Raw genomic sequence first — 26,245 nt, forward strand, 5'->3', positions numbered from 1 at the left:
CTTGAGGGAATGATATTAAAGGCAAAACTGAAATACTTTGGCCACATAATGAGAAGACAGGACACCCTGGAGAAGATGCTGATGCTGGGGAGAGTGGAGGGCAAAAGGAAGAGGGGCCGACCAAGGGCAAGGTGGATGGATGACATTCTAGAGGTGACGGACTCGTCCCTGGGGGAGCTGGGGGTGTTGACGACCGACAGGAAGCTCTGGCATGGGCTGGTCCATGAAGTCACGAAGAGTCAGAAGCGACTAAACGAATAAACAAGAACATGTGCTTGAACAAGGAACATTCTTTCTTTTGGAGAACGGCAGATGTTTATAGGAGCCCCACTGGAAGAAGGAGATGATCCCATAATAATAAAGCATGGCTTCTCTTCTCCAGCCAAAATGCACATCAACACTTTCTAAGTTGATACCCCTATAGATTGAGAAGTGAGAATAGCCAGAATAGCCTAGGCTATTGCTATTCCCAAAAAATCCAGAGCTTTGGAAAGCTGGATTTAGAAGTCCCCTCCCCCAAAAAAAAATCCCAGAAGAAGGCAATAGCACACCAACTTCCAAACTGTTTCCAATTACTACATAGAGGTGTCTTCAAGAATCACAAGCCCAATTCCAGGGCATCTTAATGGCTTCAGCTGGACTCCTTGTGAACAACAGGGATATATCTGTATCCATGTGTATCCACGTGATACCCTATGATACTTGAAAGCAATTAACACTTGCACTTTTGCTACTAGCTGGCAATAAATCAAAGTTACATATAAATTGCTTAATTCCCAGATTCTCTTCCCACGTATAAAGTCCATAATGTTATGGTAACATTGATTAGCATTAGCAGTGGGATATAAAAGCAGGATTTTGAGCTACGTCTGGGAAAGTTTCCTGATTTATTCACCTAAAGTTGATGAACTGGGTACCAGCTCTGGTCATAAGGCTGAAGCAGGGAACACTGTGCGGCAGAGGTAAATAAATATTAGGTGAATACATTTAATCTTCTTTTCTTCCAATTATTGATTGGAAATTATACCAAGTACATAAATGGTGATTTAACTAAAATGTGGTCCCTGAGAAACTCTCCCTGTGTGTAGAAGCTTTCAATGCCCTGCAGCACCATACTCTAGTCCAGTGTTTCTCAACCTCGGCAACTTTAAGATGTGTGCACTCCAACTCCCAGAATTCCCCATACTGGCTGGGGAATTCTGGGAGTTGGAGTCCACACATCTTAAAGTTGCTGAGGTTGAGAAACACTGCTCTAGTCTTCATCTTGTAGCTATTGCTGTTTTAAAAAAAAAACTTTATAATTGGGGGTCATTCCCCCCACCATGGCTAAATGGTTGTTTATTTCAAAGTTGCTGCCAACAAGAATGCCTTGGATGCATCCCCTTCAAGCAGTTTGCAATCAAATTTGCAAAGACCACAGAGAATGTGGTGCCCTGAGCATTTGGGGGAAAGATGTTGGTGACAAGGGATTATGCTTTCACAGAATCATTCCTGGATTCATGGGTCAGGATGGTGCCTTTACTTGCCACAATGGAACAGATGATAAGTTTGTCTACAGTGCGAAGTTTGCTGATGAGAACTTTCTCCTCAAGGACACACACAATCTTCTGTATGGCAAATGCTCACTTCTTCATCTGCACTGCCAAAACTGATTGGTTGGGTGGAAGACATGTGGTCTTTGGCCAAGTCAAAGATGGAATGAAAGTTGTGGAGAAAACAGAGCCTTTTGGATCAAGGAATGGAAACACAAACAAGAAGAAGACACCATCCCTGATTGTGGGAAACTGGCCTCAAAGTGCTTTGTCTTAACAAGTCAACCATTCCTCCTGTAGCTGAGGTTAGTAAAGGTAAAGGTTTCCCTTGACGTAAAGTCCAGTCGTGTCCGACTCTAGGGGGCGGTGCTCATCTCCGTTTCTAAGCCATGGAGCCGGCGTTGTCCGTAGACACTTCCGGGTCATGTGGCCAGCATGACGACACGGAATGCCGTTACCTTCCCGCCAAAGCGGTACCTATTGATCTACTCACATTTGCATGTTTTCGAACTGCTAGGTTAGTTCCTTATAAATCCTTGGGCTCTTGACTTACTGCTGCTTTTCTTTTGGATTTCAGTTTCTGCTCCCTCAAAAGTCCAGCTGGGCAGAAGGTAACTTTGGTTGCAAAATATCATAAGCCTTCACACACACACACACACACAGAAATATCCTGCTCTCAGGCTGATGAAAAATGTTAATGGCAACCTTTGCAGGGATTAGAAAGGCTGTCTTACGGCTAAAACCAGTAAGAATTATATGGAGAAGTAAAATTAGAACAAGAAAAGTGACTGGATTTAGTAACTTTTAGAGAAGTACTTGCTGCATTGCTTGATATCTATTGATCTGTTTTCATTTATTTCATTATTTTGAACCACCCAGGAAACCACAGTGAAATTAATGGAGTGCAGTGGGAGAAAAGTTAAGTGGGAGAAAGCTTGCCTTGTTTGATCTCCTCCTGCCCCAACACAGTGTATCATTTCATGCCATTTACAACTCTGGAAATTTTCTACAGGGAAGATCTAGCGAACTTCACAAATCTATTTTGGGAGAAAACCCCAAGAGGAATTTAAAGCCACGTACTTTCAATAGCACTCAGAGCAGTCAGCATTTGTTTATGGCTTCCTTTTTATAACAGAACTGTAAGTTTCCTGCAGCCCCAAACTCCTGAAAAGGATAAAGGCTGGATGCTCTTACGGTAAGATGAAAGTATGTATCATCACACACCTTACAGTATAACCCTACTTCCGATTTAGCTGAGATACAGGAAAATATCACTGGAAGCCTCTGAAGAATCTGACGACACATTTGATTTCCACACCAGGGCCCGATTGTGCCAAGATTTTAATGTCTGCAGAAAAGATTTTGCCTGAGTCTGTTCAAATGATATTGTAATTCACCCTCACCCCAAAAGGCTTATGGGATTTGTCTTCTCATGGAAGCAAGAACATCCCTCTCATCCTTGAAAGGAAGACGTTAAATGTGAAATTTCCCACTCTGCAGTAAAGGAAGGCTATTCTAACATTTCTTTCTGGCTGCTTTCCTACACGCTGCTCACATGAGTTGAGCAGAAGAACATCATCATAGCTGTCCAGGAGAAGCTGAGATGACCCACAGGCACGATCACATCACCACTCACAGGACATGAATTATGTGCTGACAGTATGATGGACACAGTGTCACGGCCTCTTCCCATGGGTGTCCATGAACACAGTCCGATTTTTCAAAACTCTACTGCTGCGTCATCTTTGGAATTCCCAGCTGAAATGGCATTTGTGATTCAGGTCCAAAAGTGTGCATTAATCACTTAACTAGGAAATTGTTTCATTACTCAGCTACCCAATAAAATGAATCAAACCTTAATATAAAGCTATTCCTTGGGAAGGGATTTTTAATGCAAACTGTTGCTTTGGAATTAAAGCCCAGATACAGCATACAGGGTCCATGCATTATTCAGAAATAAAATGGGATCGCCTCCATGTGGCACAGCAAAGCACCTTTTTTTATATCAAGGACTACATTTATTTATTTATTTATAAATTTATTCACCATCCATCTCTCCCCAACAGGGGACTCTGGGCGGCTTACAATAAAACAAGATTAAAATATAAAACCATTACAATTAAAATACAATAAAAATATAAATATAATAAAATCTGCATGGTGAAGAGATCTTAATCAGACCTTCAGATCACCTCATGGCGCTAGCCATCCCCAGGTGTAATTATTTGCCCTCCCATTCCAAGCCTGCCTACAAAACCAGGTCTTAAATCTTTTGCAGAAGTCCCGGAGCGAGGGGGCTTGTCTCACCTCTGGGGGGAGGATGTTCCAAAGGGCGGGAGCTACAGCAGAGAAGGCACGCTTCCGGGACCCCGCTTGATGGAATTCTTTTATAGCTGGGGCCCGTAACATGCCCCCCCTGCATGACCGGGTGGGGCGGGTCGATGTGATGGGGATGAGACGGTCCCTCAGATATCCTGGCCCCATGCCATGTAGGGCTTTAAAGGTGAAAACCAACACCTTGAATTGGACCCGGAAGCAAACTGGAACCCAGTGCAGCTCACGCAGCAAAGGTGTTATGTGTGCAAATCTTGGAGCACCCAAGATTGTCTGCGCGGCCGCATTCTGGACCAGCTGTAGCTTCCGGATATCCTTCAAGGGTAGCCCCATGTAGAGCACATTGCAGTAATCTATATGGGAGATGACCAGGGCATGAGTGACTGTTCGGAGGGCCTCTCGGTCCAGGAAAGGGTGTAACTGGCACACAACACGAAGTTGCGCAAAGGCCCTCCTGGCCACCTGCTCTTCGAGCAGGAGTCGTGAGTCCAAGAGGACCTCCAAGTTACGCACCGGATCTCTCTGGGGCAGTGCAACCCCATCCAGCACTAAAGATGACAAGTTAATGACACGAGGTGCCATTAATCCACAGCCACTCCGTCTTACTAGGGTTCAGCTGAAGCCTGTTGTTCCCCATCCAGGCCCCCACAGCCCCCAGACACTCGGAAAGGGTGGTCACGGCGTCACTTACTTCACCCGGGATGGAAATGTACAATTGAGTATCATCAGCATACTGATGATACCTCATCCCATGGTGACGGATGATCTCACCCAGCGGTTTCATGTAGATGTTAAAAAGGAGAGGGGAGAGTACTGATCCCTGCGGCACCCCACAAAGAAGGGGCCATGGGGTCCCATCTCTCCTCCCCTATCAACACTGACTGGGACCAGCCCTGGAGGAAGGAGGCGAACCAGCGGAAGACTACGCCGCCCACCCCCAACTCCCTGAGCCGACCAAAAAGGATACCATGGTCGATGGTATCGAAAGCCGCTGAGAGGTCAAGAAGAGCCAGGATGGATGCACTGCCTCCATTCCGCTCCCGCCAGAGATCATCCATAAGTGCGACCAATCCCATTTCCATCCCATAACCGGGTCTGAAACCTGACTGAAAGGGGTCTAGATAATCTGTTTCATCCAGGAGCCTCTGGAGCTGCAACGCCACCACTTTCTCGACCACTTTCCCCAAAAAGGGGAGGTGGGAGACTGGGTGAAAATTATCTAGTATGCTGGGGTCCAGCGATGGTTTCTTGAGGAGGGGGCGCACCAGTGCCTCCTTGAAGGCTACCAGAAATACCCCCTCTCTCAAGGATGCATTTATCATCGCCTGGACCCAACCACATGTCCCCTCCCGAGCTGCCTTCACCAGCCAGGAGGGGCATGGATCTAATTGGCAAGTGGTGGTGTTTACAGTCCGGAGGATCCTGTCCACTTCCTCAGGCCCAACAGGATCAAACTGTTCCCAGATAACAAGGCAAGAACGTTCCCTGGGTATCTCCCCAGATACTGCCTCATGCTCAGAGTCCAACTTGGAGCAGATCTGAGCGATTTTATCCTGCAGATGCCTGGAAAACTCCTCAGCTCAGCCCTGAAGATGGATCTCTAGGTCCCCTTTCCCCAGAAGGGATCGGGTAATCTTCAACAGGGCCGCCGGGCAGCATTCTGCGGATGCAATAAGAGCGGAGAAATACTGGCGTTTCGCCGCTCTTACCTCCACAAGGTAGGCCTTAATAGCCGCTCTAGCTCGTGTTCGGTCAGATTCGGTCTCTGTCTTCCTCCAGCGGCGCTCTAGGCATCTCTTAGTCCTCTTCAGAACCCTGAGCTCCTCCATGAACCAAGGGGAGTGTCAGGTTCGATGGGATAAGAGAGGCCGCACAGACGAGATCCTGTCCAAGGCTCCGGCGGCCTCCCTATTCCAGGCAGCAGCCAGGGCCTCCGCTGGACCGTGCAGGAGAGACTCGGGTATAACCCCCAGCTCCCTCTGAAACCCTGCTGGCTCCATCAGTCGCCGGGGGCGGACCAATCGAATGGGTCCTGCCTCCCTGTGGAGGGGGGCGGCACGAGAGAATCTCAAGGCCACCAGGGCGTGATCTGACCATGACAATGGGGATAGCTGTAACTCTCCCCTCAGGTCACATTGCCACTTCTCCGACAAGAAAACTAAATCCGGGGTGAGGCCACTGTCCCGAGTTGGGTCTCAAATGATCTGAATCAGGTCCATGGCTGCCATGGTGGTCAGGAACTCCCGAGCTGCCTCCGAGGTCCGTCCCAGGGATGGCAGGTTGAAGTCCCCCAGAACCATAAGCTTGGGGAACTCCACCGCCAACCCCGAGATGGCCTCCAGCAGCTCAGGCAGGGAGGTTGCTACGCAGCAGGGAGGCTGGTACACTAGCAACAGCCCCAACTGTTCCCGAGAACCCAACTTGAAAAACAAGGTCTCACACCTAGTCACTTGTGGAGCATGGCCCCTGAAGGCCACAAGAGATTCCCGGATGACGACAGCCACCCCACCTCGCCTGCCCCGAGATCTCGGTTGGTGCCATACTCGAAACCCGGCTGGGCACATCTCTGAAAGGGGGACGCCTCCCTCCAGGCCCAGCCAGGTTTCAGTAATGCATGCCAGATCCGCCCCCCTGTCTGCGATCAAGTCGCAAATAAGGGGGGCCTTGTTGTTAACAGACCTGACGTTACAAAGCAGCAGCCCTAGATCAGGGCCTCCATGGGTCTGCTGACCAGGGTCTGGGTTTGAGCATGGAGGGCCGGAACACACCACCAGTAGTAAACATCGGGGGCGTCTTCCCCGTAGATGGCCTGCCCTCCGGCTCCCATCATAAAGTCCCTGGCCCATCACCACCTCGATCCTCTGTCCCGCCCTACAATCCCCCAAGGCTTGTAATCCATTCGCCCCCAATCCTGGACTCCAAAGACCCCTGGTTAAAAATAGAGATTCCTCCATCCAAGCATACCATCACTCACCCCCTCATACACTCACTCAATCACAAGGGGATGGCGGGCCCTTCAAACGCACCAGCCCAGGCTCTCAGCGTTGTCAGGGCCTCACCATCGCCTACCCACTCATTCACTGTGCCCCCCTTGGCTTCTCTCACTAATTGGGGGGGCACACAACCACTACTCCTCGCCCCCAGTCTCTCACTAAGGAGGCGAGTATTCCCATACAGTCCTTCCCAGTCAATAACCCGTACTCCCTTTCCCGCCTCTCACACATGGGAGGGAGTACCCCATTCAACTTGGAGGAATCTCAACAGAACTGACAGGCTGTTGATAACTAAAAGAATGGTGGGTGATCCACAATAAGTCCTGAGGTCTCAGCTCTTAAAACAAAAATCAACACCCGCAGACCAGTTCTTCTACTGGGGAGTCTAGATCTTCTATGGGTCTCTGGACCCCCACTCAGTCCATTTATCCAGGGGCTGCCCTGATGTTGCTGCTCACCCTGCCCACTGCACCATCGATGTTCACACCAGTTGAGTTGGGCCAATGTCCTCTATGTTATCTGGAGAGCTCTGGCCAAGGCCCCGGGAGCAGTTTTTCTACATATTTTAGCTACCACCCAATGTGATTGATGTATTGATTGTTGGAGGCTTTATTATACTTCGATCAAAATAAATCTAACAGTATAATCAGAAGAACTATAAAAGCACAAGAGCAGGCACTGCATTTCATAGTTGTTGTTGTTTATTCGTTTAGTTGCTTCCGACTCTTCGTGACTTCATGGACCAGCCCACGCCAGAGCTTCCTGTCGGTCGTCAACACCCCCAGCTCCCCCAGGGACGAGTCCGTCACCTCTAGAGTATCATCCGTCCACCTTGCCCTTGGTCGGCCCCTCTTCCTTTTGCCCTCCACTCTCCCCAGCATCAGCACCTTCTCCAGGCTGTCCTGTCTTCTCATTATGTGGCCAAAGTATTTCAGTTTTGCCTTTAATATCATTCCCTCAAGTGAGCAGTCTGGCTTTATTTCCTGGAGGATGGACTGGTTGGATCTTCTTGCAGTCCAAGGCACTCTCAGAATTTTCCTCCAGCACCACAGTTCCAAAGCATCGATCTTCCTTCGCTCAGCCTTCCTTATGGCCCAGCTCTCGCAGCCATATGTTACTACGGGGAACACCATTGCTTTAACTATGTGGACCTTTGTTGTCAGTGTGATGTCTCTGCTCTTGACTATTTTATCGAGATTTGTCATTGCTCTTCTCCCAAGGATTAAGCGTCTTCTGATTTCCTGACTGCACTCAGCATCTGCAGTAATCTTCGCACCTAGAAATACAAAGTCTTTCACTGCTTCTACATTTTCTCCCTCTATTTGCCAGTTATCAATCAAGCTGGTTGCCATAATCTTGGTTTTTTTGAGGTTTAGCTGCAAGCCAGCTTTTGCACATTCTTCTTTCACCTTCATCATAAGGCTCCTCAGTTCCTCTTCGCTTTCAGCCATCAAAGTGGTATCATCTGCATATCTGAGGTCTTCTGTATATTCTTGCCACCTTTTCTTGATCTCTTCTTCTTCTGTTAGGTCCTTGCCATCTTTGTTTTTGATCGTACCCATTTTGGCCTGGAATTTACCTCCACTGTTTCTAATTTTCTGGAAGAGGTCTCTTGTCCTTCCTATTCTATTGTCTCCTTCCACTTCCACGCATTGCTTGTTTAAAAATAATTCCTTATCTCTTTTGGCTAACCTCTGGAATTTTGCATTTAATTGGGCATATCTCCCCCTATCACTGTTGCCTTTTGCTTTCCTTTCTTGGGCTACTTCTAGTGTCTCAGCAGACAGCCATTTTGCCTTCTTGGTTTCCTCTTTCTTTGGGATGTATTTTGTTGCTGCCTCCTGAACAATGTTGCGAACTTCTGTCCAGAGTTCTTCCGGGACCCTATCTACTAAGTCCAGTCCCTTAAATCAATTCTTCACCTCCACTGCATATTCCTTAGGAATGTTAGTGAGCTCATATCTAGCTGATCTGTGGGTCTTCCCTAATCTCTTTAGTCTGATCCTGAATTGTGCAAGAAGAAGTTCGTGATCGGAACTACAGTCAGTTCCAGGTCTTGTTTTTACCGACTGTATAGATGTCCGCCACCTTTGGCTGCAAAGGATGTAGTCAATCTGATTTCGGTGTTGTCCATCTGGTGAAGTCCCTGTATAAAGCCATCTCTTAGGTTGTTGGAAGAGAGTGTTTGTTCTGCAGAGTGAGTTGTCTTGGCAAAATTCTATCAGCCTATGTCCTGCTTTGTTTTGTTCTCCCAGGCCATGCTTACCTGTAATTCCAGGTGTCATTTGACTGCCCACCTTAGCATTCCAGTCTCCCGTGATGAAAATAACATCTCTTTTAGGCGTGTTGTCCAGTAGGTGCTGCAGATGCTCATAGAACTGCTCTACTTCAGCTTCTTCAGCATCTGTGGTTGGGGCGTATATTTGGATCACTGTGATGTTAGATGGCTTGCCCTGAATTTGAATTGAGATCATTCTATCGTTTTTTGGATTGTATCCAAGCACTGCTTTAGCCACTTTACTATTAATTATGAAGGCTACTCCATTTCTTCTGTGGTCCTCTTGTCCACAGTAGTAGATCTGGTGGTCATTTGATGTGAAGTGGCCCATTCCAGTCCATTTCAGTTCATTGATGCCCAGAATGTCTATCTTTAATCTTGACATCTCACCAATAACCACATCCAATTTGCCCTGGCTCATAGATCTTACATTCCAGGTTCCAATGGTGTGTTGATCCTTAGAACATCGGATTCGCCGTTCACCACCAGCACCATCAGCTGCTAGCTTTCCTTTCAGCTTTGAGCTAGCTGCGTCATCACGTCTGGGGCTAGTTGAACTCATCCTCTGTTCCTCTCCGGTAGAATTTGACCATCTTCCGACCTGGGGGTCTCATCTTCCGATGGTATACCGACATATCTCTGGTTGTACTGATCCATTTAGTTTTCACGGCAAGAATACTGGGGTGGGTTGCCATGACCTTCCCCAGGGATCGCATTTAGTCTGACCTCTCTGTCATGACCTTCCCGTCTTGGGTGGCCCTTCACGGTTTAGCTCATGGCATCACTGAGGTGCTCAAGCTCCAGCACCACGACAAGGTAACGATCCTTTGCTGAAGATTTCATAGTTACTAATACAGTAATACACTGGCATACTTCCTATTGGCTGTTGTATAAAACCAACAGAAAATGTAAATATCTAGGTCTACACAATCTCACCACAGGCTGCAGTGGCAACTGCACAGAATTTTGGGACATCTCTAGAAGTCATTGTTGACTTATCTGCAAGAAGGAAAGGGACAGAATGATTGTCATTTAGATGTTCACAGTGGTTCCGCAGAAGTGGCAAAATTGAATCCTTATGCCAAGGTAAGTAAAACGAAAGTGGAGAAAGACGTGCCCGACAGTTTCAATGTCCCCTGTCCAGTGCGGGCACAAACATTCCTGCAACGTGATACTATTGCATCTGCTTTCTATCATAAAGGCTGTTCCGGGTTTCAGGCAGAAGTTTTGGGGCACTGCCAAAAAGGTTCTACGAGATAAGCCACTGCAGTAAAACAATGTATAGAGGCTGCTAAACATATCTCTCTATTAAAATGTTACATGCTTTAGACAATCTTCCTTTGAAAACTGGAGATGTTTTATTTTTCAAAAAGGGCTACAAGTATTCCTCACTTAACGACCACAATTAGGACCAGAATTTTGGTTGCTAAGCAAAGTGGTCATTAAGTGAATCCGAACCAATTTATGACCTTTTTTGTGGTGGTCGTTAAGCAAATCATTGTGGGTGCTAAGTGAACCACATGGTTGTTAAGTGAATCACATGATTCCCCATTGATTTTGCTTGCCAGAAGCTGGCCGAGAAGGTAAAAAATGGCAAACATGTGACCATGGAATGCTATGATGGTCATAAATGTGAACCGGTTGCCAAGTGCCCAAATTGTGATCACATGACCATGGAGATGCTGCAACGGTTGTAAGTGTGAGGACCAATTGCAAGTTGGTTTTTTCAGCACTGTCGTAAGTCTGAACTATCACTAAACGAATGGTCATTAAGTGAGGACTATCTGTATGAATATTGACTGTATCTGATCCTGTTTACCCTTTCGTGCTGTATGCAATTCTTAATTTGCAAAATTGGAAAGCAGGTGTTTTGATCACAGCAAAATTTTACCTAGTGTTAAGCAATGGGGAATTTCGAGTACTATGTCAGCAACTCAGGTTTTTAACTGCATACGCTTATATATTTTTCAAAATGTCTTTTTTTTACAGAGTAAGCTGAATATACCATTATTAGCACAGATGCAATCAGGATTACCGATAATGGATTTTACTGAGAGATAATTGCAAACTTCCCCATCGAGGTCTAGCTCTTGCTTTCAGGAATCCAGATGTATTAATAATTGTTTTTAATTTAGGAATAACTTCTTGGTAAGCCACAATTCTCCTTCTCTGAAGGCAAAGTCTTAACTCCTGCTGATTTCATGGACGTGGACAGATTTTATTTATTTATTTATTATTCAAATTTTATTACCGCCCATCTCCCCCAAGAGAGGGACTCTGGGCGGTTTACAATAAAATACTTTTCTTTAAAAGTATTTTAAGTATTGAAATACTTTAAAACACTGCCAAGATACTTTTCTTGGCAGCAATACAGAAATATTTTCCCCTTGTCTTCTTCCAGAGTGTTTCCTTTAACATCACACTCTTGTCTACAGCCTGCTCTTTCCAGCTAGCCCATCCAACTACTAACCAGGGCAGATCCTGCCTAGCTTTCCAGATCAGCTGTGGTCACCTATGGACTGCCAGGGTCTATGTAGGCATATCCACTAGAGTAGTAATTTTCAACTTTGGCAACTTTAAGATGGGTGGACGTCAACTTCCAGAATTCCCCAGCCAGCATGTCTAGAGAATTCTGGGAGTTGGCATCCACCCATCTTAAAGTTGCCAAAGTTGAAAAACACTGCTCTAGAAGGAAATTTGGGAGTGATGACCAATTCTTATATTTGTAGAAGGAGGCAAATCTGTATAACGACCAAGTAGCAACAGTAAGAACAGACCACGGAACAACGGACTGGTTTAAGATTGGGAAAGGAGTACAGCAGGGTTGTATACTCTCACCCTACCTATTCAACTTGTACGCAGAACACGTCATGCGACATGCTGGGCTTGAGGAATCCAAGGCTGGAGTTAAAATCTCTGGAAGAAACATTAACAATCTCAGATATGCAGATGATACCACTTTGATGGCTGAAAGCGAAGAGGAACTGAGGAGCCTTATGATGAAGGTGAAAGAAGAAAGTGCAAAAGCTGGCTTGCAGCTAAACCTCAAAAAAACCAAGTTTATGGCAACCAGCTTGATTGAGAACTGGCAAATAGAGGGAGAAAATGTAGAAGCAGTGAAAGACTTTGTATTTCTAGGTGCGAAGATTACTGCAGATGCTGACTGCAGTCAGGAAATCAGAAGACGCTTAATCCTTGGGAGAAGAGCAATGACAGATCTCGATAAAATAGTCAAGAGCAGAGACATCACACTGACAACAAAGGTCCGCGTAGTTAAAGCAATGGTGTTCCCCGTAGTAACATATGGCTGCGAGAGCTGGACCATAAGGAAGGCTGAGAGAAGGAAGATTGATGCTTTGGAACTGTGGTTCAGAGGAAAATTCTGAGAGTGCCTTGGACTGCCAGAAGATCCAACCAGTCCATCCTCCAGGAAATAAAGCCAGACTGCTCACTTGAGGGAACGATATTAAAGGCAAAACTGAAATACTTTGGCCACATCATGAGAAGACAGGACACCCTGGAGAAGATGCTGATGCTAGGGAGAGTGGAGGGCAAAAGGAAGAGGGGCCGACCAAGGGCAAGGTGGACGGATGATATTCTAGAGGTGACTCGTCCCTGGGGGAGCTGGGGGTGTTGACGACCGACAGGAAGCTCTGGCGTGGGCTGGTCCATGAAGTCATGAAGAGTCAGAAGCGACTGAATGAATAAACAACAACAGGAAGAGGCAACATAAAATGCAGAATTAACCTAAGTGTGCTTTGTATTCCAAGAATATAAACTTTTATCCTTTAAATATGACTCTTTCAGTATAAGTATAACCTTTGTAACATTCTGATATTATCATGAAAATGGTGACTTTCTAGCAGATGGTTGTAATCTCTATGCTGGTGGCCTCTTTAGGGGGATGAGAGTGCATACCCTCAGAGCTGCATATTGACAGTTAAACACATTGCTGCATTTCAGCACTGACGACTCTGTGTTCCGGGGTGTCATGAGCACTGATGGCGAGCAGGAGAGGGCCTCTATCCAGGGGGGGAAACGCATGCGTAGTACTGAGGAATTAAGCAGCCATTCAAAGAGACACAGATCAGACCCACCTTGACTTTGGGGTTTATCTGTCTGGGTTTTCCCGCGCTTCTTCAGTTTGTTAGGATTCTGTTTAATGTAGCAGTAATAAACACTAGAGACCTACTCCTCGTCTCAGCGTGATTCCTGACTGTTAGGACACTAACAAGCAATACCACATTTCCAAATTGTTCCTACCTGGCTTTTAAGATTGTCTAAGGAGGACCTCATCCAGGTCCCCCCACCAAAGATGACATGGGAGACAGCTTTTTCTGTGGTCCCCCCCCTCGTTTTTGTGGAATCCCCTCCCCAGAGAGGCTCGACTGGTGCTCATGTTGGCACAAATTCTATTTCCCCAGGCTTTCTAATTGGATTTTAATGGTCTTTTAATTCGTAATGTTTTAGAATGACTGCCTTGCTGTTTGCCTAGTTTATATGGGCTTTTCATTTTGCATTTGATTTGACTTTATTGGATATGTTTTTATTCAAATTGTATTTTTAGGGTGTTCCATTGTAAACTGCCCAGAGAGATTCAGCTATTGGGCAGCTTAAAAACTGTAAAACAAACAAACAAACAAAGTTGATGACTTGATGTCTCCCCAGATTGGGAGGAGACCAGGACATTCTTTCCTTTACCTGTTTAATTTTATCCACTGCAAAACAACTACTCTGTCTGTTGCAAATGTCTGTTGCCTTGTTGCATCCTTATGTAAGGGCTAGCAGTCTTCACTCCCATTGCAAGAGACCAGAGATTCACTGTAAGCTTACTTGTTTTAGGCCAAGAAAGCAATTGTTCTCCAGCTGCTGGCTTTCTTTTTGAGTGTGATTTTTCCACCACATACAAGCATAGACTGGAAGAGGCAGCCAGGCCTGGTCCAGGCAGGAGAACCAGTGTCTCCCAGAGAGATGGCGGGGGCCTTGAAGAGGGGAGCCCACCATCTCTCTTGGGTCCTGGGGTCCACTCTTGGGTCCTGGGGAACAAACTGGAAAACAACTCAATCCGCATTGTGGTGGTGTTGTAGTTAGCTGCCTCCTCTGTTACTCTCATGGTCATACGTGCTGCAGTTTGGGGCTAAACTTAAAAAAAAAAATCCAGGTTGGAAATAACATATATCCAGGGCCATCCAGCATTCAGAAGGTGAGGACCAGGATTCCTCAACCAGGGTTTCGTGGCACCCCAGGGTTCCACGAGAGGTCACTAGGAGTTCCCTGGGAGATCACAATTTATTTTATAAATTATTTCAAATTCGGACAACTTCACATTAAAGAGGTAAGTTTCATTCTTTATTTTCAGTTTAAGAAGACAGTTAATGCATCTATGCAGGCCTACCCATGAAACCAATGTAATAATTTTGTAACTTCTGGCCTATCTTTGAGCCTGAATGTGCAGGGGTTCCCGGAGGCCTGGAAAATATCTCAAGGGTTCCTCCAGAGTCAAAAGGTTGAGAAAGACTGATGGGGGCAATAAAATCAAGATGGTGTCTGAAGCATTGTCTGTTTTTTAAGTGGATCACACTATGTCGCACCTAAAAAATGTGAAGGGCTTCATTTGTGCAATAACAGCCAACATCTGGGCTTCCTTGAACGCCCCAGGATGCCCCTAATTCCCACTTTTGCAAGCTGTGGTAGGACAACAGAGTATGAATGCTCAAAATGATTGTAAATTGAACTGAAGCTGTAACAGTGAAAATTGCAATTTGAGGTGATGGAAATACCTGTGTACAAGCTCTCTTGAAAGCTGACTGTCAATTTAGCCAATTTTGAAATGAAATTACCTACATGTGATCTTGCACACTAACTAGTTAACGTCAGATTTGTGGGTAACATGAACTTCGTTTTCGCACAGGTGGCAGCATCGTCCCCTGGTTAAGAAATGTTGGGGGAAAAGCCTCCAAAATCGGGGAAATTAAAGGATGTCAGCTGCAGTTTATCCTTGTAACCATAACACTGGCGCATGTTAAAAACAGAGTGTCTAGAAATTATATAATAATGATGAGCTATATGTTATTACTGCTAAGTATAAGTCCTGAGTTTTAGCAGAGATCTATTTTACATTTGATCAGTAGGAAAAGAAGATGTGAAATATACCCTTAACAATTAACAGTTATAAATCTCTGTGAGGTGAAGAAATGTACACTTTTTAAAAAAGAAAAACTGACCCTATTTGTCATGGTTTTGTATCGACCACAGCAATTACACATTTTCTGTATTCCCGAATCTAACTCAAGAATCAGATCACTAGATTTACATCAGAAAATTAGGAAGCCACACGTATAAGGGAGTTTTCTGTCTAACAGCACAGTGGAATTCTGCCCTTTCTAGATATACATTCCCAGATTTAAGTCATGGTCCTCTTCCTTCCACCTTTTTGATCAGTGGCAATATGACTTCTGCCACCTGTCCTTTGTTCCTCTGCTGGGAGAATCAGATTCCCACCTCACCAGCTTCAGCCTGCGTGCCATTTATGGATTTTGTACAAAGCACTTTAAAAAACATCTGGCGTTTCAATCACAACATTGTGAATGCCATCTTGCCTTTTTTGACCGCCCTCTGGACACTCCGATCTAATTCCAACGTGTCTCCAGCTATTTGAAGATGACAAAAATGGATGTGCTCTAGCCAGGAGATCCATAGGATTATCTGGCTGCCTCATATATGCGGTACTCCATGGGGTTCTTCTGCTGGCACGCTGCGCACTTCAGCTTTAGTGCTGGTCTATTCACCTGCGGAGTATTGCGCTCCGGTGTGGGTCAATAGTGCGCACGCAAAGAAGTTAGACATGCAGCTAAACAGTACGATGCAGATTATTAGCGGAACCATCAGGCCCACTCCTACCCAATGGCTGCCCATCTTGAGCCATATCCCTCCTCCAGACCTCTGGCAGAAGAATGCTCTTCTCCGAGAATATAGAAGGGTAGGCGATAACTCCGAGCTCCCCATACATGGTGATGTAGCAGAATTAGGAATAAACAGATTGCGATCTAGGCATCCACCTATGGCTACTGCCAGGGAATTGGCTATAAAAAATTTTCATCTCCTCAATTCCTGGAGGCAATCTTGGCAAAAAGCCTGCCCCCAGCACTGTCAAAGCCTACCTTGTATTACAACGAAGCTTTTGATCAGCCACACAGAATATGGTCAGCTATCAAAAGGGTGCGCACTAATCATGGCAGGTGTACAGATTCCCTATATAAATGGGGTAAGATACCATCTCCAGGCTGTGACTGTGGGGCTGACAAGCAAACTGTTAAACACATAATACGAGAATGTATGACTACAGCCTATGACGGGAACTTTGCTGATTTCCTGATGGCAACTGATGCTGGAAAAAACTATATTTGTAATCTTAATGTTTGTTTTTAGTTATCAATTTTTATATACCTTTTTATATTCCCATTTTTAAATATATTTGTAATATGTATGATGTGCTGACATACGATAAATAAATAAATCCAGATATTTGAAGGATGAAGAGGGAGCAAACCAGACATTAATTGGTCGAGCAATGATCAGCAGAGTTTGAAAATTGTGAGGATATTAGCTATTGTAATTTTTGTTAAATCAGCTTCATCTATTTTTTAATTTTCTTTCATCAACGCACAAGTCTCTCTCTGTGTGCATTACTTAGTGTGTGTATATATATAACTTAATGTGCATATACACACATGCACACACAAACATTAAGTAACAGTACAATGGAGATCTTAATATTAATTAGTTCAAGACTGAAACTATTATCATATAACTAATATTTTGATGTGAATTGCAGAGGTTCTTTCTTATCTTATACTCAACTGTGGATGAAAAGTTAAATAATTGTATGCCTGTAACACTGACATCCTAAATGGCTATTAATACTGCTAGAATTTTTATTTTTCTCTTTTTATAGAATGTTAATAATTTTAATCGTATTATATGAACATCACTGCATTGAAATCTGCATTGAAATAATACAATGTATCATGATTTAAAACAATACAATAAAAGGAAAAAGAAAAAAAGAAAATAAAATTCAGAGGACAGTGCTGTTTATATATTTAAAGTGGACATGGCACCCATTTTTTTTTAAATGTAGTCACAGCAGTACACATTTTTTATATCATATATAGCAATGGTAGCAATTTCCCTACTACCTAGGACTGGTTTCCAGTCAACAAGAGACAGAGAGCTTATTCTGTCAAGAAAAGAAAATGTGAAAGTGTATAATTTGATTGTCATGCAACTAAATGCTTCAGCTTGTTTTCCCATTCGGAATTCTAAATTATGCAAAAGTGTGGGAAAGGACTTTTTTTAAAGCACAGAAAACTAGATTCCAGTTGTGTTAGGCAAAATTCTACACTGAAGAAGCAACAGCAGTTTTTTTTCCCCCTTGTTCTGAACTGGTTCCTAGTTTCTGCTTTTTAATTATACAACTAAAAATCAGAGCTGTTTCCAAATTATGAAATACTGCTAGGGTCAGAAAAGATATTTTGAAAGAGCCAAGATCCCAGACTACTTTCTACAGGGCAAAATCTGTACAAGATAATTTTGCCACATCAGTTTTATGGAGTTGCATGCAACTTTCCATGCAAAAGTGCCAGGTAGCGTTGGAAAAATTCCTGTCTAAAATCCAGAAACTGCAGGGCTGCAGGATAGAGGGGGAAATAAAGGCAACCAAGTAACAATTAACAAAAAGGAGGCAATGTGGGGGTGTCCTCAAGCAATGGTCCAAAAGGACAAGATGGCAGCTACAAGGGTGTGATCAAAGCTCTCCCTGTGACCCACATAAAAAGCAGGCAGAGTTTTGATCACACTCTTACGGCCACCATCTTAAGATTCTTTATTATACCCTGTGGACACTTCTAAAGCAATGGCTAACTTCTCCCACATGGCTGCCAAGAAGGTTACATAGATTTGCCCATGAAGTGCACATACAGCCAACCTTGGCTGTTCTCAAAAAGCTAAGCAAGGTTAGACCTGGCTCATACTTGGATGGGAGACAACTATGACATCTCAGGCTTATAGGCTGAACCAGGAAGTTGAAAAAACCACCCAGAACATGGGTATGGAAAACCACTTCTATATCGTTGTTGAGAAGACATATGGAGAGGTTCAGGAGTCAGTCTCATCTTGAAGAGGACGTTACTTCTACAAAATGATTTTATTCTACTGTGTTTTGTGTACATTAACACACCAAATGGAACTAAGGCAGAGAATGGTCTAATGCAGTGTTTCTCAACCTCGGGAACTCTAAGACGTGTGGACTTCAACTCCCAGAATTCTTCTAATGGCACAAAACTGCAGATCTATTACCAGACTGCAGCCTGCAAGTGATTAGGGTGGAACATGTCATTGCAACCATATAAACATTGCCTTAAAGTAAGAAAAAGAAAAAGGCCTGGTGATGCACATAGAAAAAGCAGCAGTGGTTCGATCAAGCAGCTGTGCTTGCCAACGTGACTTTTTTGACACACACACTGCCATGCCCCACAACACTGCCTTCTCTGGTGCATTGGTTTAAAATGTTTTTGTTTCTTTAAGAAAAGAAGAAATAAATAAGAACAAAAAAAAAATCTGAAATAAGTTTGCCTACTGCGCTTTCAGCCAAAAGGATATTTGATTTTGATTCTGGCTTAGTGCAACTGTGGTTTATAAATCATGATGAATGCTTTAGCATTATGTGTCAGTTCAAGCCCTGTGATTAGTTCAACAAACCAAGATCGAAACGAACAATGGCTTAGTGTAATGCCTGTGTTCCCTTATCCTGCTAACTGTCTGTCAACAGCTTATTCCAATTTGCTTGGGTCTGCCCAACAGAAGCCACAAACTAGCCACGCCAGATGGGCTCGCACAATCCACCAATGACAGCCAGTGAGTAATTTACTTTAATTTACCAAAAGTATAAGCAGTTGCTACACCTTTGGACAGATCTAGAACCATCTTATTTATGCTGAAGCCAAGGGGAGAAATTAGGATGGCCTAAACCACAGCTTTCCAAAAGAATCAAGGAAATCCACGGAGATAAATCTATCACCTGCCGTCAACCGGCGTAGATTAATTGCTGCTCCATCAGGCCATACGATGCGGGATGGGAAGGCCATCATTTTCATGTCCTGTTTATGAGGATCCAGAGGTCTGGGGTGGAAAAACCGGCAGCACTCAACATATTGTTGGACATAAATTTCCTCTGACGCCAACCAGATGGGCCAAAGATGTTGGAGAGCCCTGATTTCCCACTTCTATTCTAGATACTAGTTATGAAAAATTGAAGCTGGATTACCTCGACTTGGTTTGATCTATGAAGTTCTTGTAAACATCAGGGCTGATTTATTGCAGCGCCTGGCAGAAAAGGTGTGCAAACAGAAAGGGAAGGTGCAGCCTCTGACTCGTGGAGACCAATGCAAACAATTGCCTTGAAATGGAATTAAGTGGTAGAAAGAGCATTAATGTCACCCACCCTTGCCTGCACACTGCAAAGCTGAGAGCTATTTCAACAGCTGTTCCCAATGGCTTTATGAAGTTGTGGTCCTCCTGACATAGAAGCCGGAGATGAAGTGAACTCCCTTATTCTGTCAAGTGCGTATTTTTCTCATTATTCAACACTTAACAGGGATGACAGCCAAAATTAAATAGCCAGTCATCTTCTGCACCATTATGGCCCCTGCATGATTGCTTCAAATTAAATCTAACAGTCAATGAAATAGTCAATATTTAATTTACTCATTGCAGGTGGCAATTTGACTTTGGATATGATATTGTTTAATGGCAGAGATACTAGCATTTATCACTTTTTTACGCACCAAACAAAAAGAAGGCCCTTGTACTTTGTAGGATGTGTGCACAACATTAAAAAGTCACTTTTCCATTATGTGTCAGAAAATACAGATTGTAACAGAACTCACTAGGTTGAGGGGTTGGAATGTACTTCATTCCAACCCCTCAACCCCTGAATCTATGCAGCAGGAAGAAGATGAAAATGGCCTCTTTTCCTTCTGATGCAAGTTACCACTTTCTGCTTGACTCTAGAGTTAAGACGCCCACCTTGGCTGTTGGATGCAAATGGACTTTCATTCCCCTCTGCACCCACAGAATCCGACTTGCATGTGTATCTGGACTGATCTCCAATTGATTACAACCAGGAATAAGACAGAAATAAAATGCTATGTACGTTACAGCTCTGCTGCATTCATTTTCCAAGTTCTGGTGTGAGACAAGAATTTAAGAGAGGCTCAACATCTCAGAAGGAAGCTCAGCGTCTTCCAAGATGAATATCTCTCTGCTCTTTTGACCTCTGGGATGTAATTAAAGAAAGAACTATTGTTCACAATCGGGAAAAAGTTCCACTGGAAAGTATATCAGTAATGTTCATTATTAACCTTCTGACTACTTAAGAGTTCATCAAGAAGAGGGAGACATTTTAACACCATCTGAATTTTAAGAGCCCACGCTATTTTCCACCTTATCAAAGACGGTGTTGGGAATTTTGATTGGCCTAGTTACTAAACTACTAACGTAGACATAAGCAAAAGACTGCGTCTGTATTCCAGAGAAGGAATGACAAAACACAGAGAATGCCAATAGAGATTGTGCTTGGCATGTTGTGAAGTTAATGTGACAAGCCTGATGCGTTCAGCTTCATCTCAACAATGCAACCTACTGCAGTTGTTAAGTTGGCACTATCTCACGCAGTCCAAGAAGGTTAAAACTCTCTTTTCTTCTCCAATTCAAATCCAAAATGCCATTAGGAAGATGCCCAGATGCCAGGTAATATTCCGATTTGCTCACTAGACTCTTGCCATAAAACATGGATTGTATCCTGCCGTGGGATTAAACGATCAGTCTCTGACAACAGACTGGCTTGTATGGACCTTAAGTTCCTATAAAAATCTGAACATTTGTTTTTAAAGTTCGCTTAGCAACATCTAATCAAGGGATTAGAACTGGTCCATACGAAGTATTCATACAAAATACAAAACGGTGAAGCACTGCTACGAAAAGGTTTTGCTTTGTTCTTGCACACATGTGTACATACACACCCCCAATGGAGATACAAAGCTTAACAAACTCTTAGGTGAATACAACAGGGCCGTCTTCCCATTTTCTCCTCTGTAAAGCACTGCGTAATTCATAATGCTATAATCATTCTGTAACTAGATGTGAATTATGGTAGTTGGACCAACCCATCTAGGGAGCGCCAGGTTGGGAAAGGTTGATGTACATAAAGGTAGTCCTCACTTAACAACAATTCGTTTAGTGATGGTTTGGACTTACAACGGTGCTGAAAAAATGACTTGGAACCAGTCCTCACACTTACAACCGTCACAGCGTCCCTGTGGTCACATGATTGCCATTTTTGACCTTCCCAGCCAGCTTCTGGCAAGCAAAATCAGTGGGGAACTGTGTGACTTGCTTAACAGCCATGTGGTTTGCTTTATGACCGCTGCAAAAATGGGCATAAAATCAGGCCGGATTTGCTTAATGACCGCTTCACTTAGCAACCAAAATTCTGGTCCCAATTGTGCTCATTAAGCGAGGACTATCCGTAATACATTTCATTTTGTAGTACTTCTTTTAACTGGCATTTCTAGGCCACATCTCCTTACTTTGCAGAGAAGTATCTACCTTTACAGAGCCCGGAGAGGTTCTTCCACTCTAACTGAACTGCACCGCCAGCACCTAAATCATGCACTGCGCACCACCTCTTGTAGTCAGGGGTGTCTGTGGCAAGGAGTGACAGGACAGACAGGGCTTCAATTGCATGGGCCAAGCCACCATCTTGACTTCTTTGACACACACCCACACACCCGCAGATGGCCCTGATAGCAACAGCTGCATTGAGCTACTGCCAGGCCTCGGTAGAAATTCCATTCACCGGGAACAACCGATCTGGTACGCTTCTGCGGCCAAGTAACTTGGACTCATGTTCGCCAATACCCATATAATTTTATGGAAGATGCATCGTATTTTCATAGCTGCAGCTCAGTTTTAATAATATTACCCCAACAAGTGGTCATTAAAGAACCTGATTTAAAGATGGCATTTTGGTACCTTGTGATTATAATTCCCACTGGTTACTTTCCTTCCTTTAATATAAGCCTAATTTTTTCACTCGTTCAAAGTTACAGTTTCGGACGTGAGAACGATGGCGATGAGCTGATCACTCTGCTCAGTTCTAGGGAATCATCTCTCCTTTCAGGAGCTTTGGTTCTTGTCTTTCACACAGCAGCAGAGATGCTAAATACAGGGCAAGTTCAAGCGTTTCCACTTGCTCCTCAGCACCTGCTGAGATCACCAGACCTAAAAGTGAGGGGCAAGCGTTGCCTTGCATAGATATTCCTTCTTCCAGCTACTTTGCCTTACGCTGTTCCAGCATTATAATGGTCTCTTGGCACTCCTATCCAGTCCCATTTATGCACCAGGTGTACGGGAGCAATGGGGTTTTGTCTGCACACTGACCCAAATGCCTTGTAGATTTTTACACACAGACTCACATGGATGGTCCTACCCACAAACGCTACTTAAGGAAGCACTTTCAGCTCCGGGCCTTGTTTTTTGTTTGTCGTTTAAAAAACTCTGAAGAGCAACACACACACAATTTCAAATATGTACTTATCTTTAGATGGCATAACCGAAGCAACTGTTTTAAAGGAAATGCTATGGTCTTTCTACCAACTTCACAGTTGGCCGTGATGTTCAGCTCCTTCTGCGTATGTGTATCTGTTCATCAGGGTGAGAGAGGGAGGCTATTTAGTCTTCTAAAAAAGACTTTCTTTTAGAACACATTGGTGTGTCTTCCAACAGTGTGTAGGTATAATCCAGTTCCTTCTTGAGAAGGAAGATCTTTCTCATCTTTGCAATAATTCTAAAAAAGGACTAAGGCATTCAGGCTTGAAGCTGCCTAGAATGATCTGAAGGATTATGCAGAACGGAAGGGTTACTCCATCCCAGTGTTTTTCAAACTTGGCAACTTTAAGATGTGTGGACTTCAACTCCCAGAATTATGCTTGTATCTTAAAGTTGCCAAATTTGAGAAACACTAACCACTTTACGAGCAGCTGAAGCACTGCTGGTCAAGCTGAACAACTTTGCAGAAGAGATAGACTTTGCTCCTGTCACTACCCGGTGGGCTTTCTTCTGACTAGTTTGAAGTTTTCTCCCTTAATCAGAGTCATGATGCTGCTACTGACTAGTTATGATTATCAAAAGAACGGGAGGACTTTCCAAGCAGGAGGAGAAGGTGATGAAGACATTGCCTTCTCCTAACAGGTGGGGAGTTTGAAAACGAAAACATGCCAGCATGTCCACAGATGCCTTTTTGAAAACCTCTAGGTCTTGCAAGGGTTGAGTGCACCAAGGAGGCACTTCAGGCCAAGCCATAGCACAACATGATTTAGCATGGCTCCTGCTTCAAGTGGTCATCACAGCGAGTTTCAGCATCACCATTATTTCATCAACTGAATTTTGAATGCTTAACTGGCATCAGTGGAGTGGGCCATTACAGATGTCCCAAACCCTGTCAAAGGAGGGCTGTGTTCTGACACCCAACAGAGCAATGAAACACCCACTCAGTGGTGTCCATGGGGGGAGGTGTCAAAAAAGTCAAGATGGCACCACAACTACATGATTGACATGCCCCTCCACCTGCATGGATTCGCCCACCTCCATTCCAGAAGGTCCTGTTTTAAATTAATGCAAAACAGAAATTGCGTCAGGAAAACTTCCCTGATTAAAAATAGTCTCCGTATTTTATTCTTGTGGTCTTTAATCCTTCAGCATCCATTTATGAACAGTCCAAAGCAAAGGTCACTCAAAAGGTTTTGCAAGTCAGCCAGTTGATTTGTTTTACATACAGCAGCCTCCCAATAACAATTTTAAAAAATATAGTACGTTAGCCCTAACTGCCTAGTTAGACTCGTACGGTTCGAAAGGGACCACTCAGGTCACCCAGTCCAACCTCTGTTCAGAACAGGAATTCCAGTATAAACATCCCCAAGACATGGCTGTTTAGCTGCTGCTTGAACACATCTAACTGCATAGTCATGCAGTTCCCTGTTAGGAAGTTCTTTCTAATATGAAATTGGAATGTCTTCCTGTAACTTAAGGCTGTTCCTCCATACCTCCTCTGGAACAAGAGATAACAGAACTTCCTTTTTCTGTGTGGGACATCTCTGGGGGCATTTCAAGACTATGTTCACACCTCCAGAGATTCTTCCCTTCTGAAACCAGAGTATTCCCAGATCCTTTCAACTCATCACAGGACTTAGTTTCTAGTCCGTTGATCATCCCTGTGGCTCTTCTCTGAATCAGTTCTACTTTGGCTAAATCCTTCTTAAGACGTGTGTCCAGAACTGGACCTAAGACTCAAGGTGGGATCAGACCAACACAAAATACAGTGGAGATTATCGATGAAGGGCCTATGCTTTGGAACAACCTCCCTCCAGAAATTCACTCAGCCCATACTCTACTGGCTTTCTCTATATTATTAAAAGCCAAGCTATTTCCTAGAGCCTTTGGGAGACTGAATTAATGTTATCAGTTGTTGATTGTTTTATCTGTAATTGGGTTTATATTATTGTTTCTTTTATATCTATATTGTGGACATTTGGTGGTATTTTAGTGGATAGGTGTAAACTGCTGAGAGTCTCTCATGACTAATAAGCAAACACATTTGTTTCTGAGTGGTACTAACTGTTGATAGGGGTTCTGGTGATTATTCTTTTAGAAGTAGGAAAGTTCAGATAAAATCCTTCCATGCTCAACCCTAACTCCTGAAGAAAGAGCTTAGACCCCTTCTATCCTAATAGATATACTGTACCTCAAGTAGGCTGGGAGTTTTCGGGGAAAGTATTCAGTCACATGGGCCCAAACACAAGTTTACTCCTTTAAGAAGAATGAGACTCATTTTCACTTCTCCTTCAACATAACCTTCTTCAATAGCCAGTCAGGACTGATTATGTAAGATTGGCAGCCAATGTTTGCAAAAAAAAAAAAAGATGGAGGAGAAAAAGACAAAGCATGCAAATAAACGGCTTGGCAAGGTTGGGACACTTCAGATTCCTGAATCTCCTGCTATTTACTTATACTAAAATAAAAGGGTCACTCATGTGTATGTGCATGTTTAAATAATGTGAAGATTTGCTATTACAATACATTTATATTATATTATATTATATTATATTATATTATATTATATTATATTATATTATATTATATTATATTATATTATATTATATTATATTATAATATTATTACTGTTATAATAATCCAATCACTTGGATTTCAGTTCCAGTGAAAGGAAATGCTCTGTGATTAGTTCCAGACATAATGAAAACACTCATTTAGCAGTTTACAACTGCTTTATATTGATGGAGCATGTAAAATGTGAAATATTTTAATAAATGAATTATACAATACATTTAATGATTAAAGAGGGAGGTTTTTTCTTTTTCTTTTTCAATTACCAAGTTACGGCAGAAAAATGCCTTCTTGGAGGATGAGACACCCCTCACCATCTTCTCCGCCCCATCGGAGGAAGTGCTTCTACGGCACATCCACGTCCCATCTAAGAATAAATCAAATTATATCAAACCCTGGCTCTAGGCCAAAGACACCCAACAGGAAGTCTCGCAAAGGCCTGGCCAGAGCTTCAGAAGACTGCCAAAAGTTTTTACCAAATCAGACATCTGAAATGCTCAGACGCATAACAAGAGCGCACATATTATTTTTAAATCATATGCATGTATTTGCTGCTCAGGTTGACAAATCAGTACATAAACCAACTAAGATCTAAGGTGACAGAGTAGGGTAACAACTCATATTTAATCAGGAGACTATCTCAGGTAGTACTCAGTGCTTTGCTTCCAATGTTGTGTCTCCCTACAATTCTCCAGAGCAGATTTGGGGCATGTGGCAGAGTTCGAGGGAAGGAAGTCAAAGACCGCCAGGGTGTGAGCCAGTCGCTCGCATAATTTCAGAGGTAGCTCCCAGCACCTTTTCATAATTCCCCCTTCCAGTTGGATAGCCCTGTTATCTTGAAGTGAATCCCATTGGGCATCATGGGTCTT

The 26,245-nt window shown here is 43.7% G+C and overlaps 2 protein-coding genes and 1 pseudogene across 2 annotated transcripts in view; 2 read left to right on the plus strand and 1 right to left on the minus strand.

Annotated features, from left to right (window-relative positions):
- PRR5 (proline rich 5) overlaps positions 1-26,245 on the plus strand; it is a 544,979-nt gene that overhangs the window by 251,822 nt on the left and 266,912 nt on the right. The window lies entirely within an intron of this gene.
- The window catches only part of PHF21B (PHD finger protein 21B), a 190,945-nt gene that overhangs the window by 126,338 nt on the left and 38,362 nt on the right, over positions 1-26,245 (minus strand). The window lies entirely within an intron of this gene.
- Positions 1,331-1,832, plus strand: LOC134501113 (peptidyl-prolyl cis-trans isomerase A-like; annotated as a pseudogene).

The sequence above is a fragment of the Candoia aspera genome, chromosome 7 (assembly GCF_035149785.1).
Source record: "Candoia aspera isolate rCanAsp1 chromosome 7, rCanAsp1.hap2, whole genome shotgun sequence".
Taxonomy (NCBI): domain Eukaryota; kingdom Metazoa; phylum Chordata; class Lepidosauria; order Squamata; family Boidae; genus Candoia; species Candoia aspera.